Source organism: Arachis hypogaea, chromosome 2 (genome assembly GCF_003086295.3).
Source record: "Arachis hypogaea cultivar Tifrunner chromosome 2, arahy.Tifrunner.gnm2.J5K5, whole genome shotgun sequence".
Taxonomy (NCBI): Eukaryota; Viridiplantae; Streptophyta; class Magnoliopsida; order Fabales; family Fabaceae; genus Arachis; species Arachis hypogaea.
The window spans coordinates 79,378,031-79,395,787 of NC_092037.1; the positions used below are offsets into that span (position 1 = coordinate 79,378,031).

A 17,757-nucleotide genomic window follows, 5' to 3' on the forward strand; every position below is an offset into this window, starting at 1 on the left:
AAAACAATTTTTGAATGAAGGCTTGGAAGGAATGAAGCAAGAATTAAGTTCCATTGGTGATGAAGATCATGCATCAAACCTTATTGGTGTTAAATCCTTTGAGCTTGAAGAACCTTCTCCCGGTTAGATAGAAAGCAATGTAGAGGTAGATTTCTCTGATCCTCCCATTTATGATTTGAGTGATGGATAAGAGTTAGATGAAATTGATGAACAAAGGATTGAGTTTGAGAAATCTTGTAAAGAGGTGGAGATAGTCAAGGAAGAGCACAAGGGAGTGGAACTCACAAGAAAATTTGGACCGCCCCTTCCTAAGTCACCATCCTACACAACATTCAAGTGGGTAAATCTCTTATTCCTAAGTTTTATTATTCCCCTTGAATATGGTTTGATTGAGACGGATGGTCAACTTAGAGCTCTTTGTGGAGTTAAGAGTAGGAGAGAGTTGTGTAGTGGTTGGAAACATCACTCTAAGTTCATGATGGTTGCATGCTCAAAGTTGAATAGTAATGGTTAGTGTAGAACTAAATTGCATAGGTCTAGGATGATGTTTGGTCACTTAAGTGAGAATTCTAAGGTCATGCCACCCGGATGGAATCATGATGATCAACTTGAAGACGGGTGTGAAAACAAAGTGTGGGATCCCGGATTACAAGAAGAGGATCAACTTTGGGAGCTCATGGTTTGTGAAGAACTCCATCAAAGCTTGGAGCTATTAATCTTGAATGATGGAGCTTATTGGAAGTTCAAACATTGGTGGATGTTCAAGGATGGATTCAAGCACAAGCCACCTTGATGAGGAGCTCCCCATAAGTCCAACTTAAGGACAATAAATAAAAGTGCTAGGTGGGAGACACCCCACCACGGTAAACTCTTTCCATTCTATTGTATATATAATCAATGAATAAATTGTGTTGCCATTTTTAGTGTTTTGGTTGTTAGTTTGTTTGATGTAGATTTATGCTTTAAGTTGTAGGCTAGTTGTTATTGAATTACATTTTGCTTATAGTGCAACTTTTGTTTGTTTTGTCTTTGAAAATTTTTCAAAAACCTAAAGATTTTTGTTAAATTTGAATTTCGGTTGACTTAGAATGTTTATAGGTTAGGAGAGTGTTAAATTCTGTTTTTATGCTTCTATAAAAAAAATTTGCAAAAAAAAAGGTCAACCCATGCGTAAGCATGGGAGACGCGTACGCGTCGTATGCTATTTTGGGACTCTTCGTACAAAAACCCAAGAGTTGTGCGAGATTTCTGCCGGAAGTGTGCGAATAGCACAACCCATGCGTACGCGTGGGTGACGCTTACGCGTCGCTTGCCTCTGCTGCAATCCATGCTTAAGCATGGGCGACGCTTCTGCGTCACCTCGCGCCCTGTTCCTTATCCTTTCTCCTTTCTTCTTGTTTCTTCTCTTCTTCTTCTTTCTTTCTACAATTCTTCTTCTCTCTTCCTCCTTTCTTACTTTCTTCTTTTCCCTCTCTTCAAAAAAAAAAAGATAAAAATAAATAAATAAATATATATAAATAAATTAAAAAAATTTATTTTTCTCATCTTTCATTTTATTTTGTTTGTTCCATTTGCATATTTTTATTCATTACATTTTAATTTTGTTTTTATAGCTTATTATTATTTTCTTTTCTAAGTTCCTTATTTTAACATTGGTGCTGAATTTTCTTACTCAATTGTTGAGAATTTCTTGGATTATTTTGCTGCTTCTTGACTTGTTTGTTATTGTTGGGTGATAAAACTTTTAGGTCAATGCTTAATCTTTGATGACTATTGCATCCTTTGTGCATTGGTATGAACTCATATTGTCTTTCATGACCCATTGATGACTTGCATCATCTACCCCTTTCTCTTGCCTAAAAGGACCATAAAAAGAGCATAATCTCATTTAATCAATGCAATTTCATGAACAAATGATATATATTATAGTACATTGCTTTGAAATGGGTTTGTGTTGAATTTCAGGTGAAAGGAGCAACAAAGGAAGGAAACAACAAATAAGGCTGGGCGTGTGAAACTGGGCGTGCCACTTGGAATAAACGCCAAGAATGTGTATGGGCATGGCACACCAGCACCAGGGCGTGGCACGCCAGTTATACATTCCAGAGAAGAGTGCTTGAAGCCTTAACAAGGGCGTGGCATGCCAGGGGCTAGGCATGGCACGCCAGTCACACTTTCCAAAGAGCAAGGTTGGAAGCAACAAAGGGGGGTTAGCACGCCAGTTACACTTTCCAGAGAGCAAGGTTGGAAGCAAGGTTGGAACCCCATCATTTACTATGGGCGTGCCACTTGAGCCACTGGGCGTGGCACGCCAGTCCACCAATTTAGAAAGAAAAGAACACTTGGGCATGCCACTTAGTGTCGAAGGGGTGGCACGCCAGCTTTAAACCAACACTTGAGCGTGCCACTTGGGGCTCTAGGCATGGCACACCAAGCAAGAAGGAGCAACACCAACATGGGCGTGGCACGCCAGTTCAAGTTTCCAGAAGAAGAGCTGAAGGACCAACACTTGGGCGTGCCACTTCGTATCGAAGGCGTGGCACGCCAGCTTTAAAGCAACACTTGGGCATGCCACTTGGGTTCCAGGCGAGGCACGCCAATGCTGAAGAAGGCTTAGCACCAACATTGGGCATGCTACTTAGTATCGAAGGTGTGGCACGCCAACACCATCACTCAAAGGAGAAGTAGACTAGGCGAGCCACTTGAAGTTTAAGGTGTGGCACGCCAGTGCTAGAAGACCATGGGCGTGCCACTTGAATGCTGGGCGTGGCACGCCAGCTTCTGGAACCAAGAACCATAATGGGCGTGGCACGCCAGTTATGTTTTCAGAGAGGAAGATGAAGCACACAATGTGGAAAAGTGAGAGGAAAAGTGAGAAGAAAGAGCTGGGTATGCCACTTGGGTTCGAAGGCATGGCACGCCAAGCTAAAAGAAGACCCTGGGTGTGCCACTTGGGATCAAAGGCGTGGCACGCCAGGGAGGTTGATGCATGGAGCGTGCCACTTGAGGAGCTGGGCATGGCGCGCCAAGCCAAACTGAGTGGCTAGGCATGGCACGCCACTCAAACGCTGGCCACACGCCAAGTGGTGCGTTATTTCTAACCACACTACTAACCGGCAAGTGCACTGGGTCGTACCAAGTAATACCTTACGTGATTAAGGGTCGATCCCACGAGGATTGATGGATTAAGCAACAATAGTATTTGATGGGATTAGTTAGACAAACAGAAAATAATGTTTGAAGTTCAAAGACATGAACAGCAAATTTGGAATATTAAAGACAAGTAGATAAATAAGTTGGGAATAAAATATTGAGAAAACAGTTAAGGTTTCAGAGATATCTATTTTCCGGATTGATTTTCCTTACTAACTAATTTAATCATGCAAGATTTAATTCATGGCAAACTATATGTGACTAGACCTTAATTCCTTAGACCTTCATAGTCTCCTCTAAAATTATTAACCACCAATTCCTTGGTCAATTAATTCCAATTAGAGGGTGATGATCAAGTTCCAGTTTATATGCCACAAAAATCCTCATTATCCAAAACTAAGGGGATTATATGTCACGTATCCCATTAAATACAAACAATTAGAAATTTAGGATAATATGTTTTCAAGTTATTGTTCAAGTAAAGAGCTTTTCCAAGTTTTACAAGAACTCAATTAGAACATGGGTCATACTTCCGTTCCACCTAAATTCATAAAATAAAGAACGAAAACAATTATTGAAATATAAATCAAAACATGGATTAAATTAGAAAGATCAAATGAAGCAATCCATACAAATAGACAGAGCTCCTAACCTTAACAATGGAGGATTAGTTGCTCATGATTGAGAGGAAAAATAAGGATTCAGATAAAAATGTACTGTGTTATCTAATGGTATCTAAATTCCTATTTATAACTAATCCTAATAAATTTAAAATCTAATTATCTAAAATTAAAAATAATATCTTTTCCTAAAAATAAGATTTGATTTTAAATTCGAATTAATTTAACAAGTCTTCACCTGATGGGTGGAGACCACTTGATTTGTCCATTCTGCAACTTCTAATATGTGTTTTCTGGGCTGAAAACTGGGTCAAAACAACCCAGAAATCGCCCCCAGCATTTTTTGTGTTTTTCTGCATGTCACGCGGACGCGTCGGTCATGCGGACGCGTCACTGAGTAAATATTCAAATCACGCGTACGCGTCAGTCACGCGCACGCGTTGCCATGGATATCTCCAGATCACGTGCACGCGTCAGGCACACGTGCGCGTCGCTCCTCGCAGCCATCTCCTTTGATTCATGTGCTGCAGAAACTCCATCAAATCTAGCCGAATGCTACCTAAAATAAACATTATTGCACAAAACTCAAAATAGCATCCATAGTGGCTAAAATATAACTAATTCTTGATTAAATTCAACAATTTAGGTGCAAATTCACTAGAAAAAGATAGAAAAGATGCTCACGCACCACAACACCAAACTTGAACTGTTGCTTGTCCTCAAGCAACCAAAACTAACATAGGCTTAGGATGTGAATTTGCATGAGAATGAGAGTTCGATTAAGCTCATGTCTCTTTTTATAGTGGGGTTTATAACTGTAATCTTGGATAGGTTTGGCATCTCACTCTCCTTTGAATCAGGAGGATGTTATTGTCATTCAGAATTAGAATCCGGATAATATTATGAATTCTCTGATCTTTACATTTCAGTTTAATCCTTGAACATAGCAAAATTTATTGTAATTTATTTTTCTTTGGTGCTTTACACCTTGAGTCTAGCCGTGACTTTAAATGTTTTGTCTCAAGTATTACTTGACACAGAAACACCACAAGCACTTAACTGGGGGACTCTCTTTGAGTCCTGATTTTTCTTTCAGTTACTCCCAGACAGTGGGGCTCAAAGCCTTTGGCATACTCTGTTAAACGCACTTGGTCTTGACTCTAAGTGTTCTGTCTCAAGGATTACTTGACACAATCACACCACAAGCATATGACTAGGGAAACAACTCTTTTGAGCTTTTAATCATGTCTGACCTCCCTAGTCATTGATGCTCAGAGCCTTGGACCTTGCTTTTATTATTTATTTATTTATTTATTTATTTATTATTTTTTTGTTGTTTCTTTTGCTTCAAGGATTAAATTTTTGTTTATTTCAGAGAAGTCATAATAATTCTCTAAATTCTTGTTCCTTATACATCAACATCCCTTTATTCAAATTCAAACATGCACTGTTCATATCATGCATTCAAAAATCACAAAAAATACCACCACCTTTAAGTAAATAAGACTATTATTAAAATTAAACTCAATTTCTAATGCAATACATCATAAAAAAAATATTTTTGATTTCAAGCTCAGTGGGCAATACATGAGACATCTTTCAAAATTAAAGCACTTAACAGAAAACTAAACTAGAACCTATGAATCTACTAATAAAGGATCATGCAAAAACAAAGAAAAATAGCAGAAAACCGGAACATAACATAATAAAAGTGGGAGGGAATAAAAAATGAAAGGAACTCAACCACCTTTGTTATCTGACCGGTCATTTTATTCTTCAGGTTGTGCTCCTTTGTGAAGATGATTTGCCTCCCTTCTGTGCCAGAAAACCCATAAGCGCAGCGTCAACACCAAACTTAAAGGTTTGCATGTCCTCAATCAAAAAAGAACTGAAAATAAAAGCAAATAGTGAGAGGAAAGAAAAATATAAGGATAAAAGAACAAGAGAGAATTAGGAGTGGGAGAGAGAGAAAGAAAAGTGAAAACTGTGCGGCGAACAAGTGTAGTTGTGCGGCGAAGGCAACGCGTACGCGTGCAGCACGCGTACGCGTGGGCTGCGAATTATCTTTAATGACGCGTTAGTGTCAGTTAGGCTTCCGCGTGCCATAGATATTTGTGCGATTCGCGCGAAGCCAGCTGCGTGCACGCACAACTCTCTGTTCGCATGGCTTGGGAACCAAGATTTCTAATCGACGCATGCGTGTCATGCACGCGCACGCGTGGATGGCCATTTGTGTAAATGATGCGCACGTGTGGTTAAATTTGTGCCTCTAGCACGGTTCCAGTCCCAAGCCAGCACAACTCTCTGTCTAAACACTCCTTTATGTCGATTTTGAAGGTCACGCGTACGCGTTAGTAACGCGCACGCGGGGATGGCAATAAGTGCAAACGACGCGTACGCGTGGAGTACGCGTACGCGCAGTCATATTTGTACGCCAAGATGGGTTCAGCGCCACTCCCGCGTAACTCTCTATCAATTTTGTTTTTCACGCATACATGATTGACGCGTTCGCGTTAATGACGCTTGCGCGTCGTGTGCGTTTTTTTTTAGCTTGAGGTGTTCGGTTCCTGGAATAACATAGCTGCATGATCAGAAATTAGTAAGAACTCAATAAAAATAAAATAAATAAGAAAACTACTCCTACGAAAAATAAAAATAGCTAAGGATATGAAATTATCGGGTTGCCTCCCGACAAGCGCTTCTTTATCGTCACTATCTTGACGGTCAGCTCCTCTAAGGAGGAGGATCATAGGGGCTCAGCTCTTCACCCCTTACTTTGAACTTCTTTCCTGTGTCTCCATAACGTAGCTCAATATGCTCCAGAGAGAGGATTCTGATTACTGTATAAACCCAGGCTGGATTGCTAGTCAACACCACCTTCATTCCTGGGGAGAAATCTTCAGTGGGGATCTTTTTGTTTCTCCATCCTCTGGGTACTTTCTTCTTTTTGAGAACCTACTCCTTGGTAGATGATGCATTCCCAATACCAAACTTAGGTTTGATGTCAGGAGGAATTTTATTGATTGTTACCAAGGGGGTTTGAGCTGCAGATTTTGCTGTGTATCATCAGGGGGTTTTTTAAGGGTTGGATCAATAAGCGCAGCCTGCATGCACCTTTCTTCTTCACCTGTTGGATGTATATCTTTGAAGACATGAAAGAACAGTTGCTCATTATGAACTCTAAGCACTAATTCACCCACTTATACATCAATCAGAGCTCTTCCAGTGGCTAGGAATGGTCTTCCTAGAATTATAGATGCATTCTCATCCTCCCCTGTGTCAAGAATCACAAAGTCTGCTGGGAGGAAGAACTTACAAAAACTTGGTGCATGGAATTTGAAAGCTCCTTGGATCTGGCATCTTCTTTGGTAAGTTATTCTGAATTATAGAACTACATTCTTTAGTCAGGACTACTATCTCATCTCCCTTTAAACGCTTTTTCTTTGACAACAGCTCCTTCATGAACTTGACATAGATAGGCATTTGTTCCAAAACCTCAGCAAAAGGAATATTGATTTGCAACTTTCTGAAGACTTCCAAGAACTTTGAAAATTGCTTGTCCTTGGTCTCCTTTTGAAGTCTCTGAGGATATGGCATCTTAGGCTTGTACTCAGGAGCCTTTGGCAATGTAGGATAAGTTTCAAGAGAGTCTGGGAATGGATTGTCCACACGCTTTGGAGGGGCGTGCTCTTCTTCTTCCTTCTTCTCCTCTGGAGCTTCTTTTTCAACTGACTCTTCATTGACCTTGGCCTCAGAGCCAACTACTTTACCACTTCTCAGTTGAATAACCTTGCAATCTTTTTCAACTTGCTCCTCAGCAACTTGTGCTTCCATACTTGCCACTTGTCCACTTATCAAGGTGATAGCTTTGTATTCCTCTCTTGGATTCACCACTGTATTACCAGGAAGGCTATTAGAGGTCCTCTAATCAATTTCATTAACTCTGGTGGCTATTTGACCCATCTGAATCTCTAAATTCTTGATCGATGCTCTGGTTTCCTGCACAAAACTCTTCATTATTTCCCAATTAAAATCTTCTTGGGATTTAGAATTTGCTTGCGGTAGTGGTTGTTGTTGATGAGATTGAAATTGGCGGTTATTGTAATTGTTCTGTTGGAAGCCGCCCTGAGAATTATTGTTAAAGTTCTGAGGTCTCTGAGGTTGGTCTCTCCACCCAAAGTTTGGGTGATTTCTCCACCCTTGGTTGTAGGTCTGAGAATAGGGATCATTATTGGGATTTCTAGGAATACTCCCCATGTAATTGACCTGTTCAGAAGAGGGTTGAGCATAATCATAATTATCATTTTACACAAAGTTACCTGTCATGTCATAAGAGACCTCTTGAGGTGGATTTTGGGTGTTGATAGCTGAGACTTGCATGCCACCTATGTGTTGAGTAAGTAGACTTATTTGCTGAGACATAAGCTTGTTCTGAGCAAGAATAGCATTAAGAGCTTCTACTTCCATGACACCCTTCTTCTGAGGGGCCTCAGAGTTCACAGGATTCCTCTTAGAGGAGTATAAATATTGGTCGCTAGCAACCAATTCAATAAGCTCAATAGTCTCCTCTGGCGTCTTCTTCTTGTGCAATGAACCTCCTGCAGAATTATCTAAGCACATCTTGGACATTTCACCCAAGCCTTCATAAAAGATATCTAGTTGAGTCCATTTGGAGAACATGTCTGGAAGGCATTGCCTAATCAGTAGCTTGTATCTCTCCCAAGCTTCATACAGAGCCTCACCATCCTTTTGCCTGAAGGTCTGAACCTCCACCCTAAGCTTAGTCATCTTCTTTGGTGGGAAAAATTTAGTGAGAAACTCAGTAACCACCTTGTTCCAAGTATCCAAATTCTCCTTGGGTTGGGAGTCTAGCCATAGCTTTGCTCCATCCCTCAAAGCAAATGGGAAGAGCATGAGTTTGTACACATCTGGGTTTACTCTATTTGTCTTCACAGTATTACAAATTTGCAAAAAACTATAAATAAATTGATTTGGGTCTTCATAGGGAAGACCGTGATACTGGCAGTTTTTTTGTACCAAGGTGACTAATTGTGGCTTCAACTCAAAGTTGTTCGCAGCTATAGGAGGTACCACGATCTTTTTCCATACAGATCTGCTGTGGGAGCAGAGAAAGAGCCAAGTACTCTCCTTTGTTGTTCATTCCCATTCGGGTTTTCCACATTGGCATTATCAGTATTATTCGGATCCATAGTGGATTCTGTAGCCTTGTAAAGTCTTGCTTGTTGTAAACGCCACCTGAAAGTCCTTTCAGGTTTAGGATCAAAGTCTAAGAGATGTTCTTTGTCTCTGTTCCTGTGCATAAACAAACAAAAAAAATAAAGGATGGGAATCTCTACGTTATAGTGCAGAGAATTTCCAATGAGGTAACTTGTGTAAAGAGATAAAAATATTGAATAAAATAAATAAATAAATAGAAAAAAAATAATAAATAGGTAACACCAACTTAATTTCAGAAATCAAGAAAAATATTGGTGCTATTTATTTATAAAAAAAATTTTGAACTTTTTTTTTCCGAAACTAATGAAATAAAATTTAAATAAAATTAAAATTAAAACGCCGAATCTAAGCAATCAAACAACAGATAGTTGTTAATCACAGTCAATCCCCGGCAACGGCGCCAAAAACATGGTGCGTTATTTCTAACCACACTACTAACTGGCAAGTGCACCGGGTCGTACCAAGTAATATCTTACGTGAGTAAGGTTCGATCCCATGAGGATTGATGGATTAAGCAACAATGGTGTTTGATAGGATTAGTTAGACAAATAGAAAATAATATTGGAAGTTCAAAGACATGAACAGTAAATTTGGAATATTAAAGACAGGCAGAAAAATAAGTTGAGAATAAAATATTGAGAAAACAGTTAAGGTTTCAGAGATATCTATTTTCCGGATTGATTTTCCTGACGAACTAATATAATCATGCAAGATTTAATTCATGGCAAACTATATGCGACTAGACCCTAATTCCTTAGACCTTTCTAGTCTTCTCTAAAATTCATCAACCGTCAATTCCTTGGTCACTTAATTCTAATTAGAGGGTGAAGTTTAATTTCTAGTTTATATGCCACAAAAATCCTAATTACCCAAATATAAGAGGATTATATGTCACGTATCCCATTAAATCCAGATAATTAGAATTTAGGAAAAATTGTTTTCAAGCTATTGTTTAAGTAAAGAGCTTTTCCAAGTTATACAAGAACTCAATTAGAAAGAGGGTCATACTTCCGTTCCACCCAAATTCATAAAATAAAGAACGAAAACAGTTCTTGAAATATAAATCAAAACATAGATTAAATTAGAAAGATCAAACGAAGCAATCCATACAAATAGACAGAGCTCCTAACCTTAACAATCGAGGATTAGTTGCTCATGATTGAGAGGGAAAATAAGGATTCAGATAAAAATGTACTGTGTTAGCTGATGGCATTTAAATTCCTATTTATAACTAATCCTAATAAATTTAAAATCTAATTATCTAAAATTAAAAATAATATCTTTTCCTAAAAATAAGATTTGAATTTAAATTTGAATTAATTTAACAAGTCTTCAGCTGATGGGTGGGGACCAATTGATTTGTCCATTCTACAGCTTCTAATATGTGTTTTCTGGGCTGGAAACTGGGTCAAAACAGCCCAGAAATCGCCCCCAACATTTTTCTGTGTTTTTCTGCGTGTGGCGCTTGTCACGCGTACGCATCAGTCACGCGTACGCATGAGTCACGCGCACGCGTCGCCATGGATACCTCCAAATCACACGCACACGTCAGGCACACGTGTGCGTCGCTCCTCGCAGCCATCTCCTTTGACTCTTGTGCTGCAGAAACTCCATCAAATCTAGCCGAATGCTACCTAAAATAAATATTATTGCAAAAAACTCAAAATAGCATCCGTAGTGGCTAAAATATAATTAATTCTTGATTAAACTCAACAATTTAGGTACAAATTCACTAGGAAAAGATAGAAAAGATGCTCACGCATCACCAAGCAAAAGGGTTACGTTTTATGAGTTTTTCCTTTCCCTCCAGCTGTAATTTTCTTTTCTGTTTTGTATTTTCTTAATTCTAGTAATAGAAGTACTATAAATAATCCCTGGAAGTACTGAAAAAAGGGTTGGCATTGGAAAAGTTTAGTTTTAGTTTTCACTTTACACTTCATCTCTCCCATCTCTTTTACTTTTCTCTTAGCTATGAGTAGCTAAATTCCTTCTCGTTAGGAGAGGGAGCTCTATTGTACTTGAAGGATTAATGATAGTGAAGTTCTTCTTCTCTTCATCTTCTCTTTGATTTCGTAGAAAGAATTTTGTTCTTCATGCTAGTGTGCAATCATCTTGGGAAAGAGGATGAATGCAAAATGGGTTTCATGGAAACCTTGGAAAAGAAAACATGAAACCATGCTTGATATCCCTTCTCACACTTGAGTAGAATCTGGGTTTCGGGATTGGATATGGTGACATATAATCCTCCCATTATTTGGATCTATGATGATGTGTGGTATAATCAGGGACCAAGCATATCTCTCTTCATGAGCAATTAGACCAAGGAATTGGCTGATTATCAAGGATTGAGAGATTGAGTTACCAAGGGATTAGGACTCAATCAATCATGATTGCTAAGAGGTCAATGAGTTACATGATTGAAGCAGAGATGAGCTGAATTTAATCCAAAGAGAGCAACATCTCCCAATCGCAATGAATTTCCCCTATTCTTATCTTCTACATTCTTTATAGCTTTATTTCACATTCTTCTTTTTCCCCATTCCCAATTATAATTCAATCATTTACGTTTCTACCATTTACTTTATAGCACTTTGCATTCTTGCCATTTACACTTCTGTACTTTACTGCTTCTCTTTACTTTTGAGTCATTTACAATTCTGCTCATTTAAAATTCTTCAGTCACAATCTATATTGGTCAGCTTAACTAATTCACCCATTGATTAAAATTGCTCAAATCTACCAATCTCTGTGGATTCGACCCCACTTCTAGTGGGTTATTACTTGACGATATTTTTGGTTCGCTTCCCAAAACAACGGATTCATCATTTTATATGGGGAGTGAATTCCGGTCATCATGTTTTATGGCGTCGGTGCCAGGGATTGGTTTGAATTTGATAATGATTAAATTAATGGGTAGCTAGATTAAGCAATTTTCATTCCCCTGTTATTTCCTTTAATTTCAGTCCTTTATTTTCCTCTTTTTCATTTGATTATTTCAGCTGTTCATTTTCTATATTTCCATTTTTCCTATGGCTCTATTAACTGTTTGATTAATTACACCAACCAAATTAACCATAAGCCCTAACAAGAGTTATCCCTTCACTTGTCCTCTGCTTGCTGTTTATTGAATGTATGACAGGTAGAAAAGGAGAAACTTCATCCTCTTTTGATAGTGAACATGATAAGACCTTCCTTAGATTAAGGAAAGAAGCAAGAGGCAAAGGAATAGCTGGAGAGGAAGTAGTTGAGGAAGATCTGGGAGTTACTATAGAGGAAGAGGTGCATAACCATATTGGAGAAGTTGCTGGAAATAATATTGCGCAAGAAAGGAGAGTTCTAGGCTTTTACATAAACACAAACCCAGGAAACTGTGGAAGCAGCATTCTGATGAGCGGATAATTTACGCTTTTTGGCATTGTTTTTACATAGTTTTTAGTAGGTTTTAGTTACTTTTTAGTATATTTTTATTAGTTTTTATGCAAAATTCACATTTCTGGACTTTACTATGTGTGATTTCAGGTATTTCCTGGCTGAAATTGAGGGACCTGAGCAAAAATCTGATTTAGAGGCTGAGAAAGGACTGCAGATACTGTTGGATTCTGACCTCTCTGCACTCGAAGTGAATTTTCTGGAGCTATAGAAGCCCAATTGGATTTAAGGCTCAGCCCAAACACACACCAAGTGGGCCCCGGAAGTGGACTGCTGCACTATCTACTCATTTTCTCTAAACCTAGGTTACTAGTTTAGTATAAATAGCACTTTTTGACTATTGTATTTGATCTTTGGACCACTTTTCGATCCTTTGATCAGGTCTTCTTTCCCTATTTTCAAATTCTTATGCCATTTGGGAGGCTGGCCATTCGGCCATGCCTAGACCTTTTGTTCTTATATATTTTCAATGGTGGAGTTTCTACACCATACAGATTAATGTGAGGAGCTCTGCTGTTCCTCATGAATTAATGCAAGTACTATTGTTTTTCTCTCAATTCATGCCTACTTCTTCTCCAAGATATACTCTTGTAGTTAATTCAGTTAAGTCAGACTGAAGGGGTGACCCGTGACAATCACCCACTATCTTTAGTACTCGCTTAGCCAAGATCCGTGTGCCTAACAACCACAAAGCGGTCTACATGATGTTCAACGTAGTCAATGGACGTCAGCCGAAGTATACTCTCTTGGGTCTCCAATCCACGGATTCGCATCATCTCTCCTGAAAACAGAGCATCCGACCCCGTTATTAGGATCTTCGTGATATAAGCTAGAATCGATAGACAGCATTCCTGATATCCAGAAAGTCTAAACCTTGTTTGTGGTATTCCGAGTAGGATCTGGGAAGGGATGACTGTGAGGAGCTTCAAACTCGCGAATGTTGGGCGCAGTGACAGTGTGAAAAAGGATCAATGGATCTTATTCCGACACAAGTGAGAACTAACAGATGATTAGCCCTACGATAGCTATGCCTGGTATTTTTCATCCAAGATGAGAAATCTAACAGTTGATTAGCCGTACAGAGACCGTAGCCGGACCATTTTCACTGAGAGGATCATACAGCTTGCCATGGAAGGGAGGACGCATGATTGGATGAAGGTAATAGGAAAGCAGAGGTTCAGAGGCAACAAAGCATCTCCAAACGCTTATCTGAAATTCCCACCAATGAATTACATAAGTATCTCTATGTTATTTTTCACTTTATTTATCTTTTAATTATCAAATCCTCATAACTATTTGAATCCGCCTGACTGAGATTTACAAGCTAACCATAGCTTGCTTCAAGCCGTCAATCTCCGTGGGATCGACCCTTACTCACGTAAGGTATTACTTGGATGACTCAGTGCACTTGCTGGTTAGTTATGCGGAGTTTTAAAAAGTGTGATCACAATTTCGTGCACCACATTCTAAAGCCAACAATTCATGCTAATAACTTTGAGTTGAAGCCTCAACTCATTACACTTGTCCAGAATAATTGCTCATTTGGAGGGAGTGCCCAAGAAGATCCCAACCAACATCTGACCACATTCTTGAGGATTTGTGGCACTGTAAAGTCAAATGGTGTACATCCAGACACCTACAAACTCCTTTTGTTTCCCTTTTCTTTCAGAGATAAGGCATCAAAGTGGTTGAAAATATTTTCTAAGGAGAGCTTGACAACTTGGGATGATGTTGTGAATAAATTCTTAGCAAGATTCTACCCTCCACAAAGAGTCAATAGATTGAGAACTGAGGTGCAAAGCTTTAGACAGCAAGATGGTGAAACACTTTATGAGGCTTGGGAGAGATTTAAAGACTTGACAAGGAAGTGCCCTTCGGATATGTTCAACGAATGGGTACAACTGCATATCTTTTTTGAAGGGCTGTCATATGAAGCAAAGAAAGTTGTAGACTACTCCTCAAAAGGTTCACTCAACAAAAAGAAGACAATCGAGGAGGCCATAGATGTCATAGAAACTGTTGCTGACAATGAGTATTTCTATGCCACAGATAGAACTCAAAAAAGAGGAGTTCTGGAGCTCAATTTTATGGATGCCTTGTTAGCATAGAATAAGATGATTACAGCTCAATTGGCGACCCTAACAAAGAAGATGGAGAAGAACCAAGTCTCAGCTGTCCAAGCTCAAGTACCTCTACAAGAAGAAGAAACCCCAGAAGTTGAATGTGAATAGGACCAGGCTAACTATATGAATAATCCCTCTAGACCACCATATGATCCCAATGCCAAGGCATACAACCCAGGTTGGAAGAGTCACCCAAATTTTGGGTGGAAAAACTAACAAAACCACAGCTAATATCACAAACCATACCAATCTAACCAATACAACAACTACAACCCCAACTATCAATCAGGCAACAACAGACCCTACCACAACTCACAAAATACACCTTACTACAACTCACAAAATGCATCATATCACTCCACCCAACAACCACACAACAACCACCCTCGAGACACATTGTCCTCACCCATGCAACCGTGTGATATCAGCAGTAATTTTGGAAAATTAGAGGCTGTCATAGCACAACTGACAACACAACTGATGGGGTCAGTTTCACTATTTTGGAGAAATAAATGCAATCTGACAAAAAGATAGATACAAACCAAGAGGAGTACAGATCCAACATAAGGAACCAAAGGGCAGCAATTTCAAAACTGGAAGCACAACTAGGGAGCTTGTCTAAACAAATACCAATGCCTACACATACATTTCCTAGTGATACCATGGTCAACCCAAGAGGAGAACGCAAGGACAGCTAGTTTTCTAGATTCTTGAAAATCTTTAAGAAGCTCCAAATCAACATACCTTTTGCTGAGGTATTAGAGCAAATGTCACTCTATGCCAAGTTTTTGAAGGAGCTCATGACAAGGAAAGAAACTGGGGTGAAAAGGAAACCATAGTGGTCACAGAGGAATGTAGTGCTATCATACAGAAGAAGCTTCCCCAAAAGATGAAAGATCTTAGGAGCTTTCAAATCCCCTGCATCATAGGGGATATAAACATTGAGAAATCATTGTGTGATCTAGGAGCTAGCATAAACCTCATGTCCTTGGCCATGATGAAAAGAATGAGGATTGAAGAGGCCAAGCCAACAAGAATGGCACTTCAATTGGCTGATAGAACATTTAAGTTTCCTCATGGGGTGGTGAAAGATTTATTGGTGAAAGTAGGGGAGTTTATCTTTCCAGCTGATTTTGTTGTGCTTGATATGGAGGAAGAGGCCAACACATCAATCATCCTAGGAAGGCCATTCCTAGCTACTGCTGGAGCTATAATTGATGTTCAAAAAGGAGAGTTAGTCTTGATTGCATGAAGAGAAGATGGTTTTCAATGTCTTCAAAGTAATGAGTTACCCCAAGGAGTCCATAGGTGAATGCATGATGGTGGACATAATGGAAAAGATAGTTCAAGGAGTTTTGGAAGAAGAACAATGTGAAGAAGCTATGGAGCTAGAGCAACAAGCATCAGGTGGGGAACTACTACAAGAAACCATGGAAGATTCAATCATGTTGAACCACACAAGCAACGAGGAAGTGGAAGCACCAAACCTATAGTTGAAAACCCTGCCTCCAAGCTTGAAGTATGCTTACTTGGGTGACAATAAAACATACCCAGTAATCATCAATTCAAGCTTGAGTGAGAGACAAGAAGAGAAACTTATCCATGTACTGAAGCAACACAAAGATGCCATAGGATGGACACTCAAAGATCTGAAGGGGATCAGTCCTTCAATGTGTATGCACAAAATCCTCCTTGAGGAAGATGCCAAACCCTCAAGACAGCAACAAAGAATGCTAAACCCAACAATGAATGAAGTAGTCAGAAAAGAAGTGTTGAAGTTGTGGCAAGTAGGGGTGATTTACCCAATCTCAAAAGCCCTTGGGTAAGCCCAGTGCAAGTAGTCCCTAAGAAGGGAGGGATCACTATTGTACCAAATGAGAAGAATGAACTGATACCAACAAGAACATTGACTGGTTGGTGCATATGCATAGATTATAGGAAGCTTAATGAAGCCACCAGGAAGGATCACTTCCCCCTACCTTTCATGGACCAGATGCTAGAAAGACTTGCAGGACATGATATTATTACTTCTTGGATGGATACTCTGGCTACAACTAAATAGTTGTAGACCCCAAAGACCAAGAGAAGACTTCCTTTACTTGTCTTTATGGTGTTTTTGCATATAGGAGAATGGCCTTTGGACTGTGCAATGCACCTGCAACATTCCAAAGGTGCATGCTCTTCATATTTTCTGACATGATTGAAAGATTTATTGAAGTGTTTATGGATGATTTTTCTGTATTTGGTGATTCATATTCTAAATGCTTGCACCATCTTGCCTTGGTGCTAAAGAGATGCCAAGAAACCAACCTAGTCTTGAACTGGGAAAAGTGTCACTTTATGGTCACAGAAGGGGTGGTGCTTGGTCACAATATCTCCAAAAAGGGCATAGAGGTGGACAAGGCTAAGGTGGAGTGATTGAAAAGTTACCTCCACCTTGCAATGTCAAGGTAATTAGAAGTTTCTTAGGGTATGCTAGTTTTTATAGGAGGTTTATTAAAGATTTTTCAAAGATTGCTAAACCCCTCAACAACCTACTTGTCTCTAATACACCTTTCATTTTTTATAGAGAATGCATGCTAGCCTTTGATGAGCTTAAAAACAGACTTTCTTCTACATCTATTATAGCACCACCTAGCTGAGACTTACCCTTTGAACTGATGTGTGATGCATCAGATTTTGCTGTTGGTGCTATTCTAGGACAAAGAAAAGATAAGCTAGTACATGTTATTTATTATGCTAGCAAAGTTCTTAATGAGAATCAAAAGAACTACACCACTACAGAGAAGGAACTCCTAGCCATAGTCTTTGCTTTTGATAAGTTTAGATTATATCTTATTGGCTCTAAAGTTATTATTTTCACTAATCATGCAGCTCTCAAGTACTTGCTGACCAAGCAGGAATCTAAGCCTAGACTGATAAGTGATGACAAGTCATCATATACCCATTTTTCAAGCTAATTTCACTTGTTTTGTTAGCATTTATGCACTTTCTTGCATCCTAAGTAAGTGATTTGGAGTGAAAATGCACAACTTCTCTAAATCAAGCAACCACCATGAAATTAATGTTAAATCATGAGGTTTAAGCTAATTTTAATTGCATTTTAATTGATTTATAAGCCTCTTGAATTTAGTGATACTTTGAGTGGTTGTTTGGTTTATTTTAGGTGAAGAAAAGAAAAGAAAATGAAAAGC

At 39.1% G+C, this 17,757-nt stretch overlaps 1 pseudogene; it reads right to left on the bottom strand.

Annotated features, from left to right (window-relative positions):
• Positions 1-14,218: 14,218 nt before the first annotated feature.
• On the bottom strand, positions 14,219-14,320 carry LOC112768150 (small nucleolar RNA R71; annotated as a pseudogene).
• Positions 14,321-17,757: the final 3,437 nt, after the last annotated feature.